The 23,639-nt window shown below is 45.5% G+C and overlaps 16 non-coding genes across 16 annotated transcripts; 14 read left to right on the forward strand and 2 right to left on the reverse strand.

Moving 5' to 3' along the window:
- The first annotated feature begins 12,774 nt into the window (after nt 1–12,774).
- Nucleotides 12,775–12,848, forward strand: TRNAI-AAU (transfer RNA isoleucine (anticodon AAU)). The gene has a single exon. It is a non-coding gene; the product is annotated as a tRNA-Ile (tRNA).
- A 926-nt stretch (nt 12,849–13,774) lies between these two features.
- TRNAD-GUC (transfer RNA aspartic acid (anticodon GUC)) lies at nt 13,775–13,846 on the forward strand. The gene has a single exon. It is a non-coding gene; the product is annotated as a tRNA-Asp (tRNA).
- A 247-nt stretch (nt 13,847–14,093) lies between these two features.
- Nucleotides 14,094–14,167, forward strand: TRNAI-AAU (transfer RNA isoleucine (anticodon AAU)). The gene has a single exon. It is a non-coding gene; the product is annotated as a tRNA-Ile (tRNA).
- Nucleotides 14,168–15,094: 927 nt separating this feature from the next.
- On the forward strand, nt 15,095–15,166 carry TRNAD-GUC (transfer RNA aspartic acid (anticodon GUC)). Its single transcript has one exon. It is a non-coding gene; the product is annotated as a tRNA-Asp (tRNA).
- Nucleotides 15,167–15,410: 244 nt separating this feature from the next.
- On the forward strand, nt 15,411–15,484 carry TRNAI-AAU (transfer RNA isoleucine (anticodon AAU)). The gene has a single exon. It is a non-coding gene; the product is annotated as a tRNA-Ile (tRNA).
- Nucleotides 15,485–16,206: 722 nt separating this feature from the next.
- Nucleotides 16,207–16,280, reverse strand: TRNAI-AAU (transfer RNA isoleucine (anticodon AAU)). The gene has a single exon. It is a non-coding gene; the product is annotated as a tRNA-Ile (tRNA).
- A 247-nt stretch (nt 16,281–16,527) lies between these two features.
- On the reverse strand, nt 16,528–16,599 carry TRNAD-GUC (transfer RNA aspartic acid (anticodon GUC)). The gene has a single exon. It is a non-coding gene; the product is annotated as a tRNA-Asp (tRNA).
- Nucleotides 16,600–17,148: 549 nt separating this feature from the next.
- TRNAI-AAU (transfer RNA isoleucine (anticodon AAU)) lies at nt 17,149–17,222 on the forward strand. Its single transcript has one exon. It is a non-coding gene; the product is annotated as a tRNA-Ile (tRNA).
- Nucleotides 17,223–18,149: 927 nt separating this feature from the next.
- On the forward strand, nt 18,150–18,221 carry TRNAD-GUC (transfer RNA aspartic acid (anticodon GUC)). Its single transcript has one exon. It is a non-coding gene; the product is annotated as a tRNA-Asp (tRNA).
- Nucleotides 18,222–18,468: 247 nt separating this feature from the next.
- On the forward strand, nt 18,469–18,542 carry TRNAI-AAU (transfer RNA isoleucine (anticodon AAU)). The gene has a single exon. It is a non-coding gene; the product is annotated as a tRNA-Ile (tRNA).
- Nucleotides 18,543–19,468: 926 nt separating this feature from the next.
- Nucleotides 19,469–19,540, forward strand: TRNAD-GUC (transfer RNA aspartic acid (anticodon GUC)). The gene has a single exon. It is a non-coding gene; the product is annotated as a tRNA-Asp (tRNA).
- A 247-nt stretch (nt 19,541–19,787) lies between these two features.
- TRNAI-AAU (transfer RNA isoleucine (anticodon AAU)) lies at nt 19,788–19,861 on the forward strand. Its single transcript has one exon. It is a non-coding gene; the product is annotated as a tRNA-Ile (tRNA).
- Nucleotides 19,862–20,787: 926 nt separating this feature from the next.
- On the forward strand, nt 20,788–20,859 carry TRNAD-GUC (transfer RNA aspartic acid (anticodon GUC)). Its single transcript has one exon. It is a non-coding gene; the product is annotated as a tRNA-Asp (tRNA).
- Nucleotides 20,860–21,106: 247 nt separating this feature from the next.
- On the forward strand, nt 21,107–21,180 carry TRNAI-AAU (transfer RNA isoleucine (anticodon AAU)). Its single transcript has one exon. It is a non-coding gene; the product is annotated as a tRNA-Ile (tRNA).
- Nucleotides 21,181–22,423: 1,243 nt separating this feature from the next.
- Nucleotides 22,424–22,497, forward strand: TRNAI-AAU (transfer RNA isoleucine (anticodon AAU)). The gene has a single exon. It is a non-coding gene; the product is annotated as a tRNA-Ile (tRNA).
- Nucleotides 22,498–23,423: 926 nt separating this feature from the next.
- Nucleotides 23,424–23,495, forward strand: TRNAD-GUC (transfer RNA aspartic acid (anticodon GUC)). Its single transcript has one exon. It is a non-coding gene; the product is annotated as a tRNA-Asp (tRNA).
- Nucleotides 23,496–23,639: the final 144 nt, after the last annotated feature.

Below are 23,639 nucleotides of genomic sequence, written 5' to 3' on the forward strand. Positions count from 1 at the left end.
AGTTTGTCAAGATGGTACATATGTCAGACATCCAGGTCCACTCCTGAGGTCTCATGTGTGGAGTCTGACCTGAATATCGACGGCCTTGTTGCAGCTGGTACTCCACAACTGCTCTCTTCTCACAAATCCTTTGCAACATGTGGAGGGTAGAGTTCCAACGTGTGGGGACATCACACACCAGTCAGTGTGACGGAAGCTGCAAACGCTGCTGCAACACAGCAAGGGCGGCGGAAGCTGTAGCCGACTTGCAAAAATTAGCTGACAGGCGGCGTACTTTGACGAGCAGATCTGGCAACTCGGGGTAAGATTTAAGAAACCGCTGAACCACGAGGTTAAGCACATGAGCCAGGCATGGTACATGTGTGATCTCGCCTCGCCTCGCCTCAGAGCCGCCACCAGGTTACGGCCATTGTCACACACGACCATGCCTGGATGTAGGTTCTCAGCAACAGATCTGCCTGCTCTTTCACAGCTGTCCACAGCTCACAAGCAGTGTGAGGTTTCTCACCTAAGCTTATGAGTTTCAGCACAGCCTGTTGCTGCTTTGCAGAGGCAGTACTGCAGTGCTTCCAGCTTGTAACTGATGTGGTGATATCTGAGATGGAGGCTGAACATGAGGAGGGGGAGGATGATGCGCAGGAGCTGTACACTGTGGGGGCAACTCTGACTGACATAGGGCCCGCAATCCTCGGTGTGGGGAGGATGTGTTCCGTCCCAAGGTCCGACTGGGTCCCGACTTCCACTATGTTTACCCAGTGTGCCGTCAGGGAGATGTACCGCCCCTGGCCACAAGCACTTGTCCACGTGTCCGTTGTCAGTTGGACTCTCCCAGTAACTGCATTGTTGAGGGCACGGCAGATGTTTTGGGACACGTGCTTGTGTAGTGCGGGGATGGCACACCGGGCAAAATAGTGTCGGCTGGGGACCGAGTACCGAGGGACGGCCACCGCCATAAGGTTGCGGAAGGATTCCGTCTCCACCAGCCTAATAGGCAGCATTTCCAACGCAAGCAGTCGTGAAATGTGCGAATTTAGGACTGTGGACTGTGGGGCGTTAGCTGCGAATTTCCGCTTTCGTTCAAAGGTCTGGGATATGGACAATTGAACGCTGCGGTGGGACGTGGACGTGGACGTTGATGCTGTTTCTTGAGAAACTGCCATAACAAGTGAAGACTGAGAGGAGGGGGCATCTTTACATGCAGTATGGACAGGGGATTGCCTTGCACACACAACAGGGTGTTCTATTTCACGCACAACAGTGGAAGAAACAGTGGTGACATCTGCTGACACTGGTTGTGGACCTGGGGTTCGCCCCACAAAGTCGGGTGCTTTGCTGCCATGTGCCTGATCATGCTGGTGGTGGTCAGGCTGGTAGTTTTGTCACCCCTGCTGATGCTGGCATGGCAGGTGGTACAAATGACCTTTTTGGGGTTATCAGCAGAGTCTTTAAAAAAATTCCAGACTCTGGAAGACCTACAGGTTGTACTGGCAACGTCCCTCGTGTTGGTGTTACGGGGAACTGTTGCCCGCCTTCTGTGTGCGACCACCACACTGCTTCTTCCTGCCTCCCTAACCCTGTGTGCTGTTGGCCTCGCTCTGCATGTCCTCCTGCCACGTTGGGTCAGTTACTAGATTATCCACCACCTCCTCCTCTTCCACTTGCACACCACGATCCTCCTCCTCACTTCCTGGCAATTGTGTCTCGTCATCGTCCACCTCTTGTGACAAATTGCCAGCGTCGACTTCCTGTGGCCGTGGCTGTTCAAATATTTGGGCATCGCTACATGGGATCTCTTCTTCCACCACTTCAAGCTGAGCAGGCGAGGGGCACAAATCTGGAAATGGTCCAGTGAACAGCTCTTCAGAGTGTCCAAGTGTGGGATCAGTTGCTGTCTGACGACACTCAGCATGGTGGGAGGAGGAGCATCAGGGTGAGGAGGAGTATGCGGTTGAGACTCACGGCTACTAAGAGTTGACCGTGTGGAAGACAGACCGGAGGTGGTGGTGCCCAAGTAACTGGAAGTATTATCTGCTATCCAATTAATAACCTGTTCACACTGATCAGTTCGCAATACTGGTGTTGTTCTGTGCTTCCCTAATAATTCGGTCAAGAAGTGGGAGCGAGAAGATGTGGCTGTTGGTTGTGGCACATTTTCACCTTGCCACGGCCCCGTCCTCTGCACGCACCATCACCAGAACGTCCAGTTCCACGTCCCTTGCCACGCGCCTTGCCCATTGTAAAGGAAGTTAAATAGCTTATACTCGCACTATCAATGGAAAAAGGGTAATAAAAAGTAGATTAGAACCGTGGAAGAGGAAAACCACAGTTGTATTTCTCTGGCCTACACCCGACTCTTTTAAACAATCTGAACAATCAGGGAGAAACTATTACTGTTTTTTTTTACGGAAAAAATACCAAAAGCTGAATAATAGAGATTTTTTTTTTACCGTGGAATGGCAAAACCACAGTTATTGTTTACTGGGGTATACCAGAAAATTTTAAATAGATATATTTGCGGCTGAACAGTGAGCGACACAGTCAAAAAAAATGGCCCAAAAAAGGATAATACAGAGATTTGACCCGTGGAACTGCAAAACCACACTTGTATTTCTCGGGCCTACACTAGACTATTTTCAACAGATATATTTGTGTCTGAAAAATCAGGGAGACACTATTAGTTTTTTTTTTACGGCAAAAAATGCCAAATGCAGGATAATAGAGATTTTTTTACCGTGGAACAGCAAAACCACAGTTATAATTTACTGGTGTATACCAGACTTTTTTAAATATATATATTTGCGGCTGAACAGTGAGCGACACACTCAAACTGTTTTTTTTTAGATACAAATGGCCCAAAACTGGATAATACAGAGGTTTGAACCGTGGAACTGCAAAACCACACTTCTATTTCTGTAGCCTACACCAGACTATTTTCAACAGATATATTTGTGTCTGAAAAATCAGAGACACACTTTTTTTTTTGGGGGGGGGGGGGACACCAAAAGGTTAATAAGACGGGTATTTGTACAGTGTGAAGGAGGAAAAAAAAGAGGATTTAGATGGAAAAAAAAAGGATTTTTCCTGGCCCCCGAGACCTGGAGCTAAGTCCAGCAATTTCAGCAACAGGAGCACACAGGACTGTAATGCAGCGTTTGCTGGTATAACCACTGCGTCTCCTATACAGCCTGCCTGCCTACCTGATATCTGGGATGGATATTAGTCCTGAGAAGGACTGTTTGTTTCATCTGGCAGCCTTTACAGAACCTACACTAACTATTTCGCAGGATATATCTCTCCCTAAAACAGCAGCACTGTCCCTACACTGTCTGATCCGGAGCGACTGTGTCCAAGATGGCGGCGCCCGGTTTTAAATACTTGAGGTGACGCTGTGCGGCCAGCCAATCACTGTAATACCCACAACCAACATGGCTGCGGCATTACAGTGACTGGCTGGCAATCCCTGCATGTTCATTGGCTCTGTAAAGAGCGCCAAACATGCAGGGCGGAGATCCGAGCTCCCGCCCGAGTAACCTGGAAATGCTCGGTGCTCACCGAACATCCCGAGTAGCGTGATGCTCGGGCGAGTACCGAGCAGTGTCGAGCATGCTCGCTCAACACTACTGGCCGTATCTCATATTGGCCAAACCTGGTGACAGGTACCCTTTAAATCAGGGTTCCCCAACTCCAGTCCTCAAGGTCCACCAACAGATCATGTTTTCAGGATTTCCTTAGTATTGCACAAGTGATAATTCCATCACCTGTACAATATGTATGTCTTGCTGGCCTAAAGAAGAGAGGGCGTAAAGGGGGGGTTACTGTAGCTCTGGCGTCTCTGCCTCCTGCCGGGCAGAGACGCCGTTCCCCCTCACCGCCGCGTTCCCGGTCCGGAGTCCTCCAGCTCCCCTGCTGCTGTTGCGCGCATCGCAAGCAGCTTCTCGGACACTGTGCTTAGGGCGCGTGCGCGCTCCCTCCCTCCTAAAGGGGCCGCACGCGCCGTCCTAAAGAGTCCCCGGCCAATGGCCGGAGGACCACTCCTGTTTAAAGCACCACCTCCAAAGTGGAGGTGCCTGTGCAAGGTTGTTGTTTATGTGCTAACACTCTCCTCATCCCTCAGGTTCCAGTGCCCGCCTGCCTGTCTATCAGCCGTGCCCGCCAACCTGCCGTGTCCGCCGGCTCGCCTACCCGGGTTACCTGTCTGGCTCCCTGCCGTGCCCGCCTGCTTGCCTACCTGGATCACCCGTCAGGCTACCTGCCGTGCTCATCCGCTGTATCTGTCAGCTTCAACCATCTGATCCGTGGGAGTCGCCTGCTCTCAAACAAGGTCGATCCCAGAGTGGCACCTGGTTCACCTGCCCGGTCTCTCCTTGGTTCACAGAGTCGACTAAGCCGCCGTGTGACCAGGGTCGGTCCGAGTTGGCACTTAGTTACTTCCCTCTGGTCCCTCCTTGCATCCCATTACAGAGGTTCCACCACCCGGACACGTAACCGTTTGCACAGGCCATGGAACCCGGTGGCTCCCAGGCTCCTTCGCTCTCCGACCTGTACCAAGAGGTCTCTCGCCAGAGATCCCAACAGGATACCACCCTGTCCTATCTGCGGACAGTCAACTCCAGCTTGGACGCGCTGTCCACCCCGACTGTGTCCACCTCTGACCGAACGGCACCTCAACCAAGTAGCGCTGTGGTACCCGGCTTTGGACCCCGGCTTTCTGCGCCTCCACGTTTTGGTGGTGACCCTGTCCTATGTCGGGGCTTCATAAATCAGTGCACGCTGCACTGTGAACTCCTGGCACACCAGTTCACCTCCGACCGGGCCAAAGTGGCATTCATCATGTCTTACCTCACCGGAGAGGCGTTGGCGTGGCCTAATCCTATGTGGGATAGAGAGGATATCCTCTGGTGTCCGATCTTCAGGCTTTCCTCGCGGCTTTCCGGAAGGTGTTCGATGAGCCCGGACGAAAATCTTCTACTGCCTCCTCACTTCTCCAACTCTGCCAAGGGAGTCTCTCTGTGGGCCAGTATGCTGTGTGTTTCCGAACCCTCGTATCTGAACTTGCCTGGAACAAGGAGACCCTGGTGTCCACCTTTTGGGAGGGCCTTTCCAGACGGATCAAGAATGAGCTAGCCGATCGTGACATACCTCCCTCCCTGGACGACTTGGTGTCATTAGCTACCCGGATTGACATCCGTTTTCTGGAACGCGCTAAGGAGATGACCCGTGAGAGGAAACCTCTGCGCCTCGCTCCCGTCCTCCAAACTCCAGTCTTGCAACCTGTACTCCCCTGGGTGTCTTCTCCATAGAGCCTATGCAAATTGACCAAGTAAAGATGGTCAAGTCTCGCCAGGAGACCCGTCATGCTGGGGGGAGTTGCTTCTATTGTGGCAATATAGAGCATCAGATCCGCTCTTGCCCGGTAAGACCGGGAAACTCCAGTGTCTAGGACCGCTCGAGAGAGGTCATCCTAGGCAAGAGTTCTTCCTCTCTGCCCTTGACTCTGTCCGCTTCTGTTACCAGTGGTGACACCCGCTTCTTCGAGACTGCCCATCTGGATTCCGGAGCCACTGGGAATCTCATCCAACATGCCGTTGTGGAGCGTTTTCAGATTCCTACCATACGTCTGGCGGATCCTTTAGCGGTTTCCTCTCTGGATGGAAAGCTTCTCCCTGAAACCATCTTGTTGATCACTGAGACGGTAACTCTTCAGGTGGGAATGCTGCATCCGGAGAAGATCTCCTTTTACGTACTGTCCGGTCTCTCTCATCCCTTCTTGCTTGGCCTGCCTTGGTTACAGAGACATGAGCCTGTCCGGAATTGGAGCTCGGGTGAGGTGCTCCGTTGGGGTCAGGAATGCCATAAGACCTGTCTGGTTCCGGATCATCCTGCTCGACCCCCGTCTACTCCGGCTAACCTACCTTGCCTGCCAGCACCCTACTGGTCCTATACGGACGTCTTCGATAAAAAGGAGGCAGAGACACTACCACCTCATAGGCCATATGATTGCCCCATCAACTTAATACCTGGTGCTTCGTCTCCTCGCAGGTGAATCTACTACTTTTCACTGGCCGAGACCCGTGCCATGTCTGAATACATTGAAGAAAATCTTGATAGGGGATTTATCCAGAAATCCACCTCTCCCGCTGGAGCTGGATTCTTTGTCAAAAAGAAAGACGGCTCTCTTCGTCCTTGTATCGACTATAGGGGCCTAAACCAGATTACCATCAAGAATAAGTACCCATTCCTGCCTCTCATCTCAGAGCTGTTTGAACGCCTTAAAGGCGCAAAGAACTTCAATAAGCTCGACCTGCGTGGGGCGTACAATCTGGTCTGGATTCGCCAGGGAGACGAGTGGAAGATGGCATTCAACACTCGGGATGGTCACTACGAGTACCGCGTGATGCCCTTCGGTCTCTGTAATGCTCCAGCCATCTTCCAGGAGTTAGTAAACTATATTTTTCGAGATCTTCTCTATTCCTGCATTGTGGTGTACCTGGACTATATCTTGGTGTTCTCCCCTGAACTGCCCTCTCACCGGAGGGATGTTCACCAGGTCCTGCTGAGGCTCCGGAAGAATCGCCTGTATGCTAAGTTCGAGAAATACCTCTTTGAGCAGACCTCCCTGCCATTTGTGGGGTATATTATCTCTGAGACCGGACTGCGGATGGATCCCGAGAAGGTGTCTTCTGTCTTAAATTGCCCCCGACTGGAGGGGTTGAAGGCTATTCAGCGGTTTCTGGGATTCGCTAACTATTACCGCCTCTTCATTTCTCCTCCCGGACAGCTCCCATCTCTGCTCTTACCCGTAAGGGAGCAAATCCCAGGGAGTGGTCTTCCGAGGCAGAGAATGCCTTTATCTCTCTTAATCAAGCTTTCTCCTCCGCTCCTTTGCTACACCGTCCGGATTGCAATAAACAGTTCTTCCTGGAGGTTGATGCCTCTTCCGCCAGAGCAGTGCTTACCCAGAAATCCTCGTCCGGACGAATGGTGACCTGCAGCTTCTTTTCCAAACTCTTCTCTCCGTCCAAGCGCAATTACTCCATAGGAGATCGAGAACTGCTGGCCATCAAATTAACGCTGGAGGAGTAGCGCCACTTGCTTGAGGGGGCTCTGCACCTGGTGGTCATCTACACTGACCATATAAACCTTGCTTATTTGCAGAAGACTAAACCCGCGTCAGGCCAGATGGTCTTTGTTCTTTGCTCGATTCTGCTTCAATCTCCATTACCGCCCGGCAGACAAGAACATTAAAGCCGACGCTCTATCCCGCTCTTTTCTGTCTTCCGACCTGGAGGAGGAGCCTCTACACATCATTTACCCCTCCAGAATTATGACTGTTGCTCCATTTGACCTGTCTCATCTACCTCGTGGTAAGACCTTTGTAGCTGCTCAGGATTGGAAGAGGGTCTTACTCTGGGGCCATTCGTCCCAACTGGCTGCCCATGCCGGCCAGAGGAAGACACTTCTGCTCATTGCTATTGGTGGCCCACCCTGCCCAAGGTTATTGTGGATTTTGTCGCGGCTTGTTCCTCTTGTGCCCATAACAAGATACCTAGGCACCTTCCAACCTGTCGCCTCCTTCCTCTTCGCGTGCCTTCCACTCCATGGCAACGTATTGCAATGGATTTCATCACGGATCTTCCTGTATCAGCCGATTGTACTGTCATTTGGATGGTCGCCGACCGGTTCTCCAAGATGGCTCACTTTATTTCTCTGCCTGGTCTTCTGTCGGCACCTGTGCTGGCTAAGGACTTCATCCGTCACATCTTCCATCTCCACGGCTTACCTCTCCACATTGTCTCGAACCGAGGAGTTCAGCTCACTTCTCACTTTTGGAGAGCCACGTGCAAGTTGCTGGATGTCTCTTTGGATTTTTCTTCTGCCTATCATCCTCAGTCCAATGGTCAAGTGGAACGTATCAATCAGATCCTTACCAGTTTTCTTCGGTATCTTGTCAACGTTCACCATAGCGATTGGGTTGAGCTCCTGCCCTGGACTGAGTTTTCCTATAACAACCATATGAGTGAGTCTTCTGCTAAGTCTCCGTTTTTTGTGGTCTACGGTCAACACCCACGGTTTCTGTTTACTGTCTCCTCTTCAGTGGACAATCCTGCCGCGGAGTCTCTCGTCAGTGAATTTTCTGCGATTTGGGAAGACACTAGATCTGCTCTCCTTCAGTCCTCCGAGCAAATGAAGAAGCATGCTGATAAGAGACGTCTGGATTCGCCTTAATTCTGTCCGGGAGACAAGGTCTGGCTTTTGTCCAAATATGTCCGCCTCAAGATACCATCATACCAGTTGAGTCTGCGGTTCATCGGTTTGTTTGAGATTCTGAACCAAATAAATCCAGTGGCTTACAAGCTGAAACTCCCAGCCTCCTTACGGATCCCCAACTCCTTTCACGTGTCTCTCCTCAAACCGGTTGTCCTTAATTCTTTCTCTGACGATTCAGGTACCACTCCAGCTCCAGTCTCCGCTGAGGATGTCTTTGAGGTAGAAAACATTTTGGCCATCAAGAGGGTAAGAGGAAAGACTTTCTTTCTTGTGGATTGGAAGGGTTTTGGTCCTGAGGAGAGATCTTGGGAGCCCAGAGAGAACATTCATGCCCCTCGTCTTCTAGAAAATTTTCTTGCGGGCCTAAAGAAGAGGGGGCGTAAAAGGGGGGTACTGTAGTGCCGGCATCTCTGGACCACTCCTATTTAAAGCACCTCCTCCAAAGTGGAGGTGCCTGTGCAAGGTTGTTGTTTGTGTGATAACACTCTCCTCAGCCCTCAGGTTCCAGTGCCCGCCTGCCTGTCTATCAGCCATGCCCGCTTGCCTGTCTACTTGCCATGCCCGCCAGCTCGCCTACCCAGATCACCAGTCAGGTTACCTGCTGTGTCCTCCTGCTTGCCTACCCGGATCACCTGTCTGGCTACGTGCCGTGCCCGCCTACTTGCCTACCCGCATCACCCGTCGGGCTACTTGCCGTCTCATCCGCTGTACCTGTCAGCTTCAGCCATCTGATCCATGGGAGTCGCCTGCTCTCACACAAAGTCAGTCCCAGAGTGGCACCTGGTTCACCTACCCGGTCCCTCCTTGGTTCACGGAGTCGACTAAGCCGCCGTGTGACCGGGGTCGGTCCAAGTTGGCACTTAGTTACGCCCCTCTGGTCCCTCCTTACATCTCAGCACAGAGGTTCCACCACCCGGACCCGTAGCACAATGCTAATGAAATCCTGAAAACATGATCTGTTGGTGGGCCTTGAGGACTGGAGTTGGGGAACCCTGCTTTAAATGACGTAGGACCAACTGATCTCACACCGGAAACACACAGAAAGGAATGCCCCACCTTATAAAAATCATTTCTCTCTAGGCTGGCCCATACTGGTTCTGTATTCATGTGCTGATGATGGGACTTGTTGTGAATTCATATGCTGATGTAGTCATATACTGATGGAGGTTTTGTTGATGTAGTTGTGTACTGATGGCAGTTCAAAATACAGATTTTTTTGCTGCGCTTTTTTGCTGCGATTTTGCCTGCAATTTAGCTGTGTTTTTGCCACGATTTTGCAGCAATTTTTTTTCCCCACATATTGCCTGTGTTTTTGCTGCAATTTTGCTGCTTTTTTTGCCTGCGTTTTTACCATGATTTTGCCTGCCTTTCTGCTGCAATTTTGCTGCATTTTTTAGGCTACAATTTTGCTGCGTTTTGCATATTATGGGTGAAAAACGCAGGCAAAAACGCACCGAGAAATGACATGCTGCAGATTATTTTCTATTTTCATTTTTGGTGCGTATTGCCTGCATTTTTCACCCATTGAATGCACTGAAAAAACGCAGGCAAAAAACGTGGCAAAAATGCACAGAGAATTGACATGCTGAAGATTATTGTCTGCCCCAAATCTGAAAGTCAAAAAATACTCAGCGTGTGCATGACACTTCAGGTTCCTCATTCACTTGGCTGCGGAAAAAAATTGGTTTTGGTGCGTTTTTGTACATCAATGAATGCTTTTTGGAGCTAAAGATATTTGAACAAAGAAACTTGGGGCAACCATTTAACCCTTGGATTACCGTTGGACCCAGAGTGAGTATTTCCAATTCCGCACTTGTTTTGTCAGTACATGCGGATCCACCACATGTAATGACATTTCAATCGGTCAAAATCTGCAGCGGAGATGCTGCTACAAAATTAACATGCTGCGGGTGAGTTGACACAGTGTCAAAAACAAGCACAGTGGGCATGGGATTTCTTATAAATGAAATTAAATAAATAATTAAATAAAAAAATGGCGTGGGCTCCCGCGTCATTATCATAACCAGCAGAGGGAAAGCCGGCCACTAGGGGCTGATATTACTAGGCAGGGAAGGGGCCATTAGCCAAAGATGTTCCAGATCTATTAATAACAGCTCATAGCTGTTTGCTTAGCCTTTACTGGCTAGATTACAGGGGGACCCAAGAAAAAACTTGACACAGGGTCCCCCTATAATATCTAACCAGCAGAAGCTAAACAGACAGCTGTGAGCTGATATTAATAGCCAGGGAAGGGGCCATGGATAATAGCCCCCTCCGAGGCTAATAATATCAGCCCTCAGCAGCCCCAGAAATGGCGCATCCTTAAGATGCGCCAAATCTGGCGCTTAGTCTCACTCTTCCTACTTGCTCAGTGACTGTGGCAAGTGGGGTAATAGGGTTGGGGTTCATGTCAGTCATGTATTGGCAGCTGACATGAAGCCCAGGTTAGTAATGGAGAGACGCCCCCATTACTAACCCTGTAGTAAAGTTTTTGAAATAAAGACATGGACAGAATAAAGTAGTTTATTTCAAATAAAATTGCACATGGTTTTAATAATTTATTTAAAAATGAAAAACACTGTGTACTCACCTAATGCCTAATCCCCGATGTCCTCATCTTCTGTAAGAAACCAAAAATAAAAAACACCCATATCACCTCACTGATGTGACTGCTCTACAAGAGAGCAGGCTATACACTGACACTGCTACATCTCTATGCTATATAAGCGATCAGGCTGCAAAAAGTGAAAGTCCCATAGTGGGACATAGTGTACAAGTAAAAAAGTGCCAGAAAGTGAAAAAAAAATTGTAAAGATATAAAAAAAAAGTTAAATAATCCCCCAAAAAATAAAAATATACTTTACCCATAAATACATATATATTTTTTTGCTTTTTTCATAATAAGAGTACACATATTTGGTATTGCCGTGTCCGGAACGACCTGACCTATAAAAATTTCCCACTAGTTAACCCCTTTAGTGAACACGGTAAAAAATAAAAATAAAAAACAAAGCAAAAAATGATGTTTTATCATCATACCGCCAAACAAAAAATGGAATAAAACGTGATCAAAAAGACGAATGTAAATAAAAATGGTACTGCTGAAAACGTCATCTAGTCCCTCAAAAAACAAGCTATACAGCTCCATCTACCGAAAAATAAAAAAGTTATAGCTCTCAGAATAAAGCGATGCGAAAGTTGTTTTTTTTTCTATAAAATAGTTTTTATTGTGTAAAAGTGCCAAAACATAAAAAAAAAACAATATAAATGTGGTACCATTGCAAACGTACTGACCCGAAGAATAAAGCTGCCTTATCAATTTTACTACACGCAGAACGGCATAAAAAAAAAAAATTCCTGAATTGTTGGATTTTGTTTATTCTGCCTCCCAAAAATCAGAATAGAAAGCGATCAAAAAATGTCACGTGCCTGGAAATGATACCAATAAAAACATCAACTTGTCTCACAAAAAACAAGCCATCACATGACTCGGTCTGCCGAAATATGGAAAAATGATAGCTCTAAAAATATGGCGATGCAAAAAATAGTTTTACAAAGAAAAGGGTTTTTCAGTGTGTGACAGCCGTCAATCATAAAAACCCGATATGAATCTGGTATCGCTGTAATCGCACTGACCCGAAGAATAAAGTCGTCTTATCACTTGTACCGCATGAGGAAAGGCGTAAAAAATAAACTCTAGGGTTAGTGTTGGGCTAGGGTTAGGTTTTTTTCAAAAGTAAACAAAAAAAAATGAAGACAATATGGCGACTAGTGTTGAGTGCAAGTGCTTGCAACTGGAGTTTGCATCAGGTACTCGGGTATGCACAGAGTATCGCAGGTGCTTGAGTGACATGCTCGAGTCTCAGCCCCATATGTTTTGCAGCTGTTATACAGCCAAAAAAAACTCACTGGGATTGCCTGCCATGTACGAGCAATCCCTGCATGTTTTTTTGGGGTGTGAAACATGCAGGTCAGGGACTCGAGCATGTCACTCGCCGACCTGAGTGCCCGATACAAACAAGTACAAGTAGCGAGCACTTGCGTCCAAGGCTAATGACAACTTATTCAATATGATGACCTAATGTTATCAAATTCTGTGTCATACCTCTGGGTTCAAAATGTTCACTATACTCTTTGATAAAATCCTTGAGGAGTGTAGTTTACAAAATGGGGTCACTTCTGGGGGGTTTCCACTGTTTAGGCACATCAGGGGCTCTCCAAATCCGACATGGCGTCCGCTCTTGACTCCAGACAATTTTGCGTTCAAAAAGTCATACAGTGCTCCTTCCCTTCTGAACCCTGCCAAGTGCCCAAACAGTCTATTTTCCCCGCATATGTGGTATCGGCGTACTCAGAAGAAATTGCACAACAATTTTTGGGATCTATTTTCTCCTCTAACCCTTGTGAGAATAAAAACTTTTGGGCTAAAATCTCATTTTTGTGGAAAAAGTTAGATTTTTTTTATTTTCACGGCTCTTTTCCTGTTGGGGTGACCTGCTCACACATGGCCGGTTAGCTCAGTTGGTTAGAGCGTGGTGCTAATAACGCCAAGGTTGCGGGTTCGATCCCCGTACGGGCCAAGATCAGCTTTTTAGAGGTCACGTTCACTAGTTTAGTCACAGGTAGGTTGATGCTGAGGTTGGTTTCTTCTTATTCAGCAGTTTCTTAGTTGCAACATTTTCTTTTCTGATTTTACTAGTTTAATAAAGAGCAAAAAAATTCACAAAAATAAACTACAATGTAAGTCAGGTGCCCTGAGGTGAACACACTTGAAAGCTGCTACAATAAAAATATACTAGTGGCACAATAATCGGCGTCAAAGAAAGCGGGCACCGAAAGGTGTTATCAAAAAGGTTAAATGACTTAGGGTCAACTGATCTCACACTGGAAACACACAGAAAGGGATGCCCTGCCTCATCAAAATGATTTCTCTCTAGGCTGCCCCATACTGGTTCTGTAGTCTGTATTCATGTACTGATGATGGGTCTTGTGGTGAATTCATAGGCTGATGTAGTCATATACTGAAGGAGGTTTCATTGCTGTAGTTGTGTACTGATGGTGGTTGAAAATACAGCAGTCTGAATGAGGCCATATATGTTAGCCGAACAAATGTTTGACTAAAGCTCCCATACACTATAGACAGCTGTCCCATCATTAGGCCGGCTGCTATCTGGCCCAATCCTCTCATATACAGGAACACTTACTCTGCCGAGTGAGTGCAAAGTTGCAGTTTTCTTCACAATCTCACCCCACTTGTCATTTTTTTCCCATTTTTCAGTACAGAATGTGGTAAAATGGATGGTGTCATTCAAAACTACAACTCCTCCTGTTAAAAGCAAGCCCTCAAACGACTATGTCTACAGAAAAATAAAAAAGTTATGGCTTTTTGCACAAATGAAATGGCAAAAATGAAAAATGAGCAGGGCCCACTGTGGATCATATTATCACTCACATACTTCGTGTTTACTTTCTAGTAGTGTGGTGTCCGAGGTCGCACCACAGCCAATCCTCGTTAGTATAGTGGTGAGTATCCCCGCCTGTCACGCGGGAGACCGGGGTTCGATTCCCCGACGGGGAGGTTTCTTATATTCTTACTCTGGACTCTGGAACTCTGGAATTCTTCAAATTGCTACGGAAACGTAATTCATCCGGCAATATATTGATATTCAGGAGCTGTTTATATTTTATTGTTTGGTTGTCAATTACTACAGGTGCATGTACCACCAAAAATCACCACATGTTTGATAAATCCATCCCACAAAAACAGAATGCTTGCGCTCGCACATATTTCCAGTTTTTCCTGTTGGGGTGACCTGCTCACACATGGCCGGTTAGCTCAGTTGGTTAGAGCGTGGTGCTAATAACGCCAAGGTCGCGGGTTCGATCCCCGTACGGGCCAAGATCAGCTTTTTTAGAGGTCACGTTCACTAGTTTAGTCACAGGTAGGTTGATGCTGAGGTTGGTTTCTTCTTATTCAGCAGTTTCTTAGTTGCAACATTTTCTTTTCTGATTTTACTAGTTTAATAAAGAGCAAAAAAATTCACAAAAATAAACTACAATGCAAATCAGGTGCCCTGAGGTGAACACACTTGAAAGCTGCTACAATAAAAATATACTAGTGGCACAATAATCGGCGTCAAAGAAAGCGGGCACCGAAAGGTGTTATCAAAAAGGTTAAATGACTTAGGGTCAACTGATCTCACACTGGAAACACACAGAAAGGGATGCCCTGCCTCATCAAAATGATTTCTCTCTAGGCTGCCCCATACTGGTTCTGTAGTCTGTATTCATGTACTGATGATGGGTCTTGTGGTGAATTCATAGGCTGATGTAGTCATATACTGAAGGAGGTTTCATTGCTGTAGTTGTGTACTGATGGTGGTTGAAAATACAGCAGTCTGAATGAGGCCATATATGTTAGCCGAACAAATGTTTGACTAAAGCTCCCATACACTATAGACAGCTGTCCCATCATTAGGCCGGCTGCTATCTGGCCCAATCCTCTCATATACAGGAACACTTACTCTGCCGAGTGAGTGCAAAGTTGCAGTTTTCTTCACAATCTCACCCCACTTGTCATTTTTTTCCCATTTTTCAGTACAGAATGTGGTAAAATGGATGGTGTCATTCAAAACTACAACTCCTCCTGTTAAAAGCAAGCCCTCAAACGACTATGTCTACAGAAAAATAAAAAAGTTATGGCTTTTTGCACAAATGAAATGGCAAAAATGAAAAATGAGCAGGGCCCACTGTGGATCATATTATCACTCACATACTTCGTGTTTACTTTCTAGTAGTGTGGTGTCCGAGGTCGCACCACAGCCAATCCTCGTTAGTATAGTGGTGAGTATCCCCGCCTGTCACGCGGGAGACCGGGGTTCGATTCCCCGACGGGGAGGTTTCTTATATTCTTACTCTGGACTCTGGAACTCTGGAATTCTTCAAATTGCTACGGAAACGTAATTCATCCGGCAATATATTGATATTCAGGAGCTGTTTATATTTTATTGTTTGGTTGTCAATTACTACAGGTGCATGTACCACCAAAAATCACATGTTTGATAAATCCATCCCACAAAAACAGAATGCTTGCGCTCGCACATATTTCCAGTTTTTCCTGTTGGGGTGACCTGCTCACACATGGCCGGTTAGCTCAGTTGGTTAGAGCGTGGAGCTAATAACGCCAAGGTCGCGGGTTCGATCCCCGTACGGGCAAAGATCAGCTTTTTAGAGGTCATGTTTACTAGTTTAGTCACAGGTAGGTTGATGCTGAGGTTGGTTTCTTCTTATTCAGCAGTTTCTTAGTTGCAACATTTTCTTTTCTGATTTTACTAGTTTAATAAAGAGCAAAAAAATTCACAAAAATAAACTACAATGCAAGTCAGGTGCCCTGAGCTTTAGTCAAACATTTGTTCGGCTAACATATATGGCCTCATTCAGACTGCTGTATTTTCAACCACCATCAGTACACAACTACAGCAATGAAACCTCCTTCAGTATATGACTACATCAGCCTATGAATTCACCACAAGACCCATCATCAGTACATGAATACAGACTACAGAACCAGTATGGGGCAGCCTAGAGAGAAATCATTTTGATGAGGCAGGGCATCCCTTTCTGTGTGTTTCCAGTGTGAGATCAGTTGACCCTAAGTCATTTAACCTTTTTGATAACACCTTTCGGTGCCCGCTTTCTTTGACGCCGATTATTGTGCCACTAGTATATTTTTATTGTAGCAGCTTTCAAGTGTGTTCACCTCAGGGCACCTGACTTGCATTGTAGTTTATTTTTGTGAATTTTTTTGCTCTTTATTAAACTAGTAAAATCAGAAAAGAAAATGTTGCAACTAAGAAACTGCTGAATAAGAAGAAACCAACCTCAGCATCAATCTACATGTGACTAAACTAGTGAACGTGACCTCTAAAAAGCTGATCTTGGCCCGTACGGGGATCGAACCCGCGACCTTGGCGTTATTAGCACCACGCTCTAACCAACTGAGCTAACCGGCCATGTGTGAGCAGGTCACCCCAACAGGAAAAACTGGAAATATGTGCGAGCGCAAGCATTCTGTTTTTGTGGGATGGATTTATCAAACATGTGGTGATTTTTGGTGGTACATGCACCTGTAGTAATTGACAACCAAACAATAAAATATAAACAGATCCTGAATATCAATATATTGCCGGATGAATTACGTTTCCGTAGCAATTTGAAGAATTCCAGAGTTCCAGAGTCCAGAGTAAGAATATAAGAAACCTTCCCGTCAGGGAATCGAACCCCGGTCTCCCGCGTGACAGGCGGGGATACTCACCACTATACTAACAAGGATTGGCTGTGGTGCGACCTCGGACACCACACTACTAGAAAGTAAACACGAAGTATGTGAGTGATAATATGATCCACAGTGGGCCCTGCTCATTTTTCATTTTTGCCATTTCATTTGTGCAAAAAGCCATAACTTTTTTATTTTTCTGTAGACATAGTCGTTTGAGGGATCATATTATCACTCACATACTTCGTGTTTACTTTCTAGTAGTGTGGTGTCCGAGGTCGCACCACAGCCAATCATTGTTAGTATAGTGGTGAGTATCCCCGCCTGTCACGCGGGAGACCGGGGTTCGATTCCCCGACGGGGAGGTTTCTTATATTCTTACTCTGGAACTCTGGAATTCTTCAAATTGCTACGGAAACGTAATTCATCCGGCAATATATTGATATTCAGGAGCTGTTTATATTTTATTGTTTGGTTGTCAATTACTACAGGTGCATGTACCACCAAAAATCACCACATGTTTGATAAATCCATCCCACAAAAACAGAATGCTTGCGCTCGCACATATTTCCAGTTTTTCCTGTTGGGGTGACCTGCTCACACATGGCCGGTTAGCTCAGTTGGTTAGAGCGTGGTGCTAATAACGCCAAGGTCGCGGGTTCGATCCCCGTACGGGCCAAGATCAGCTTTTTTAGAGGTCACGTTCACTAGTTTAGTCACAGGTAGGTTGATGCTGAGGTTGGTTTCTTCTTATTCAGCAGTTTCTTAGTTGCAACATTTTCTTTTCTGATTTTACTAGTTTAATAAAGAGCAAAAAAATTCACAAAAATAAACTACAATGCAAGTCAGGTGCCCTGAGGTGAACACACTTGAAAGCTGCTACAATAAAAATATACTAGTGGCACAATAATCGGCGTCAAAGAAAGCGGGCACCGAAAGGTGTTATCAAAAAGGTTAAATGACTTAGGGTCAACTGATCTCACACTGGAAACACACAGAAAGGGATGCCCTGCCTCATCAAAATGATTTCTCTCTAGGCTGCCCCATACTGGTTCTGTAGTCTGTATTCATGTACTGATGATGGGTCTTGTGGTGAATTCATAGGCTGATGTAGTCATATACTGAAGGAGGTTTCATTGCTGTAGTTGTGTACTGATGGTGGTTGAAAATACAGCAGTCTGAATGAGGCCATATATGTTAGCCGAACAAATGTTTGACTAAAGCTCCCATACACTATAGACAGCTGTCCCATCATTAGGCCGGCTGCTATCTGGCCCAATCCTCTCATATACAGGAACACTTACTCTGCCGAGTGAGTGCAAAGTTGCAGTTTTCTTCACAATCTCACCCCACTTGTCATTTTTTTCCCATTTTTCAGTACAGAATGTGGTAAAATGGATGGTGTCATTCAAAACTACAACTCCTCCTGTTAAAAGCAAGCCCTCAAACGACTATGTCTACAGAAAAATAAAAAAGTTATGGCTTTTTGCACAAATTAAATGGCAAAAATGAAAAATGAGCAGGGCCCACTGTGGATCATATTATCACTCACATACTTCGTGTTTACTTTCTAGTAGTGTGGTGTCCGAGGTCGCACCACAGCCAATCCTCGTTAGTATAGTGGTGAGTATCCCCGCCTGTCACGCGGGAGACCGGGGTTCGATTCCCCGACGGGGAGGTTTCTTATATTCTTACTCTGGACTCTGGAACTCTGGAATTCTTCAAATTGCTACGGAAACGTAATTCATCCGGCAATATATTGATATTCAGGAGCTGTTTATATTTTATTGTTTGGTTGTCAATTACTACAGGTGCATGTACCACCAAAAATCACCACATGTTTGATAAATCCATCCCACAAAAACAGAATGCTTGCGCTCGCACATATTTCCAGTTTTTCCTGTTGGGGTGACCTGCTCACACATGGCCGGTTAGCTCAGTTGGTTAGAGCGTGGTGCTAATAACGCCAAGGTCGCGGGTTCGATCCCCGTACGGGCAAAGATCAGCTTTTTAGAGGTCATGTTTACTAGTTTAGTCACAGGTAGGTTGATGCTGAGGTTGGTTTCTTCTTATTCAGCAGTTTCTTAGTTGCAACATTTTCTTTTCTGATTTTACTAGTTTAATAAAGAGCAAAAAAATTCACAAAAATAAACTACAATGCAAGTCAGGTGCCCTGAGGTGAACACACTTGAAAGCTGCTACAATAAAAATATACTAGTGGCACAATAATCGGCGTCAAAGAAAGCGGGCACCGAAAGGTGTTATCAAAAAGGTTAAATGACTTAGGGTCAACTGATCTCACACTGGAAACACACAGAAAGGGATGCCCTGCCTCATCAAAATGATTTCTCTCTAGGCTGCCCCATACTGGTTCTGTAGTCTGTATTCATGTACTGATGATGGGTCTTGTGGTGAATTCATAGGCTGATGTAGTCATATACTGAAGGAGGTTTCATTGCTGTAGTTGTGTACTGATGGTGGTTGAAAATACAGCAGTCTGAATGAGGCCATATATGTTAGCCGAACAAATGTTTGACTAAAGCTCCCATACACTATAGACAGCTGTCCCATCATTAGGCCGGCTGCTATCTGGCCCAATCCTCTCATATACAGGAACACTTACTCTGCCGAGTGAGTGCAAAGTTGCAGTTTTCTTCACAATCTCACCCCACTTGTCATTTTTTTCCCATTTTTCAGTACAGAATGTGGTAAAATGGATGGTGTCATTCAAAACTACAACTCCTCCTGTTAAAAGCAAGCCCTCAAACGACTATGTCTACAGAAAAATAAAAAAGTTATGGCTTTTTGCACAAATGAAATGGCAAAAATGAAAAATGAGCAGGGCCCACTGTGGATCATATTATCACTCACATACTTCGTGTTTACTTTCTAGTAGTGTGGTGTCCGAGGTCGCACCACAGCCAATCCTCGTTAGTATAGTGGTGAGTATCCCCGCCTGTCACGCGGGAGACCGGGGTTCGATTCCCCGACGGGGAGGTTTCTTATATTCTTACTCTGGACTCTGGAACTCTGGAATTCTTCAAATTGCTACGGAAACGTAATTCATCCGGCAATATATTGATATTCAGGAGCTGTTTATATTTTATTGTTTGGTTGTCAATTACTACAGGTGCATGTACCACCAAAAATCACCACATGTTTGATAAATCCATCCCACAAAAACAGAATGCTTGCGCTCGCACATATTTCCAGTTTTTCCTGTTGGGGTGACCTGCTCACACATGGCCGGTTAGCTCAGTTGGTTAGAGCGTGGTGCTAATAACGCCAAGGTCGCGGGTTCGATCCCCGTACGGGCAAAGATCAGCTTTTTAGAGGTCATGTTTACTAGTTTAGTCACAGGTAGGTTGATGCTGAGGTTGGTTTCTTCTTATTCAGCAGTTTCTTAGTTGCAACATTTTCTTTTCTGATTTTACTAGTTTAATAAAGAGCAAAAAAATTCACAAAAATAAACTACAATGCAAGTCAGGTGCCCTGAGGTGAACACACTTGAAAGCTGCTACAATAAAAATATACTAGTGGCACAATAATCGGCGTCAAAGAAAGCGGGCACCGAAAGGTGTTATCAAAAAGGTTAAATGACTTAGGGTCAACTGATCTCACACTGGAAACACACAGAAAGGGATGCCCTGCCTCATCAAAATGATTTCTCTCTAGGCTGCCCCATACTGGTTCTGTAGTCTGTATTCATGTACTGATGATGGGTCTTGTGGTGAATTCATAGGCTGATGTAGTCATATACTGAAGGAGGTTTCATTGCTGTAGTTGTGTACTGATGGTGGTTGAAAATACAGCAGTCTGAATGAGGCCATATATGTTAGCCGAACAAATGTTTGACTAAAGCTCCCATACACTATAGACAGCTGTCCCATCATTAGGCCGGCTGCTATCTGGCCCAATCCTCTCATATACAGGAACACTTACTCTGCCGAGTGAGTGCAAAGTTGCAGTTTTCTTCACAATCTCACCCCACTTGTCATTTTTTTCCCATTTTTCAGTACAGAATGTGGTAAAATGGATGGTGTCATTCAAAACTACAACTCCTCCTGTTAAAAGCAAGCCCTCAAACGACTATGTCTACAGAAAAATAAAAAAGTTATGGCTTTTTGCACAAATGAAATGGCAAAAATGAAAAATGAGCAGGGCCCACTGTGGATCATATTATCACTCACATACTTCGTGTTTACTTTCTAGTAGTGTGGTGTCCGAGGTCGCACCACAGCCAATCCTCGTTAGTATAGTGGTGAGTATCCCCGCCTGTCACGCAGGAGACCGGGGTTCAATTCCCCGACGGGGAGGTTTCTTATATTCTTACTCTGGACTCTGGAACTCTGGAATTCTTCAAATTGCTACGGAAACGTAATTCATCCGGCAATATATTGATATTCAGGAGCTGTTTATATTTTATTGTTTGGTTTTCAATTACTACAGGTGCATGTACCACCAAAAATCACCACATGTTTGATAAATCCATCCCACAAAAACAGAATGCTTGCGCTCGCACATATTTCCAGTTTTTCCTGTTGGGGTGACTTGCTCACACATGGCCGGTTAGCTCAGTTGGTTAGAGCGTGGTGCTAATAACGCCAAGGTCGCGGGTTCGATCCCCGTACAGGCCAAGATCAGCTTTTTAGAGGTCATGTTTACTAGTTTAGTCACAGGTAGGTTGATGCTGAGGTTGGTTTCTTCTTATTCAGCAGTTTCTTAGTTGCAACATTTTCTTTTCTGATTTTACTAGTTTAATAAAGAGCAAAAAAATTCACAAAAATAAACTACAATGCAAGTCAGGTGCCCTGAGGTGAACACACTTGAAAGCTGCTACAATAAAAATATACTAGTGGCACAATAATCGGCGTCAAAGAAAGCGGGCACCGAAAGGTGTTATCAAAAAGGTTAAATGACTTAGGGTCAACTGATCTCACACTGGAAACACACAGAAAGGGATGCCCTGCCTCATCAAAATGATTTCTCTCTAGGCTGCCCCATACTGGTTCTGTAGTCTGTATTCATGTACTGATGATGGGTCTTGTGGTGAATTCATAGGCTGATGTAGTCATATACTGAAGGAGGTTTCATTGCTGTAGTTGTGTACTGATGGTGGTTGAAAATACAGCAGTCTGAATGAGGCCATATATGTTAGCCGAACAAATGTTTGACTAAAGCTCCCATACACTATAGACAGCTGTCCCATCATTAGGCCGGCTGCTATCTGGCCCAATCCTCTCATATACAGGAACACTTACTCTGCCGAGTGAGTGCAAAGTTGCAGTTTTCTTCACAATCTCACCCCACTTGTCATTTTTTTCCCATTTTTCAGTACAGAATGTGGTAAAATGGATGGTGTCATTCAAAACTACAACTCCTCCTGTTAAAAGCAAGCCCTCAAACGACTATGTCTACAGAAAAATAAAAGTTATGGCTTTTTGCACAAATGAAATGGCAAAAATGAAAAATGAGCAGGGCCCACTGTGGATCATATTATCACTCACATACTTCGTGTTTACTTTGTAGTAGTGTGGTGTCCGAGGTCGCACCACAGCCAATCCTTGTTAGTATAGTGGTGAGTATCCCAGCTTGTCACGTGGGAGACCGGGGTTCGATTCCCTGACGGGGAGGTTTCTTATATTCTTACTCTGGACTCTGGAACTCTGGAATTGTTCAAATTGCTACGGAAACGTAATTCATCCGGCAATATATTGATATTCAGGAGCTGTTTATATTTTATTGTTTGGTTGTCAATTACTACAGGTGCATGTACCACCAAAAATCACCACATGTTTGATAAATCCATCCCACAAAAACAGAATGCTTGCGCTCGCACATATTTCCAGTTTTTCCTGTTGGGGTGACCTGCTCACACATAGCCGGTTAGCTCAGTTGGTTAGAGCGTGGTGCTAATAATGCCAAGGTCGCGGGTTCGATCCCCATACGGGCCAAGATCAGCTTTTTAGAGGTCACGTTCACTAGTTTAGTCACAGGTAGGTTGATGCTGAGGTTGGTTTCTTCTTATTCAGCAGTTTCTTAGTTGCAACATTTTCTTTTCTGATTTTACTAGTTTAATAAAGAGCAAAAAAATTCACAAAAATAAACTACAATGCAAGTCAGGTGCCCTGAGGTGAACACACTTGAAAGCTGCTACAATAAAAATATACTAGTGGCACAATAATCGGCGTCAAAGAAAGCGGGCACCGAAAGGTGTTATCAAAAAGGTTAAATGACTTAGGGTCAACTGATCTCACACTGGAAACACACAGAAAGGGATGCCCTGCCTCATCAAAATGATTTCTCTCTAGGCTGCCCCATACTGGTTCTGTAGTCTGTATTCATGTACTGATGATGGGTCTTGTGGTGAATTCATAGGCTGATGTAGTCATATACTGAAGGAGGTTTCATTGCTGTAGTTGTGTACTGATGGTGGTTGAAAATACAGCAGTCTGAATGAGGCCATATATGTTAGCCGAACAAATGTTTGACTAAAGCTCCCATACACTATAGACAGCTGTCCCATCATTAGGCCGGCTGCTATCTGGCCCAATCCTCTCATATACAGGAACACTTACTCTGCCGAGTGAGTGCAAAGTTGCAGTTTTCTTCACAATCTCACCCCACTTGTCATTTTTTTCCCATTTTTCAGTACAGAATGTGGTAAAATGGATGGTGTCATTCAAAACTACAACTCCTCCTGTTAAAAGCAAGCCCTCAAACGACTATGTCTACAGAAAAATAAAAAAGTTATGGCTTTTTGCACAAATGAAATGGCAAAAATGAAAAATGAGCAGGGCCCACTGTGGATCATATTATCACTCACATACTTCGTGTTTACTTTCTAGTAGTGTGGTGTCCGAGGTCGCACCACAGCCAATCCTCGTTAGTATAGTGGTGAGTATCCCCGCCTGTCACGCGGGAGACCGGGGTTCGATTCCCCGACGGGGAGGTTTCTTATATTCTTACTCTGGACTCTGGAACTCTGGAATTCTTCAAATTGCTACGGAAACGTAATTCATCCGGCAATATATTGATATTCAGGAGCTGTTTATATTTTATTGTTTGGTTGTCAATTACTACAGGTGCATGTACC

Source organism: Phyllobates terribilis, unplaced genomic scaffold (genome assembly GCF_046119375.1).
Source record: "Phyllobates terribilis strain yellow unplaced genomic scaffold, ASM4611937v1 Scaffold_11__3_contigs__length_659146591, whole genome shotgun sequence".
NCBI classification, from domain to species: domain Eukaryota; kingdom Metazoa; phylum Chordata; class Amphibia; order Anura; family Dendrobatidae; genus Phyllobates; species Phyllobates terribilis.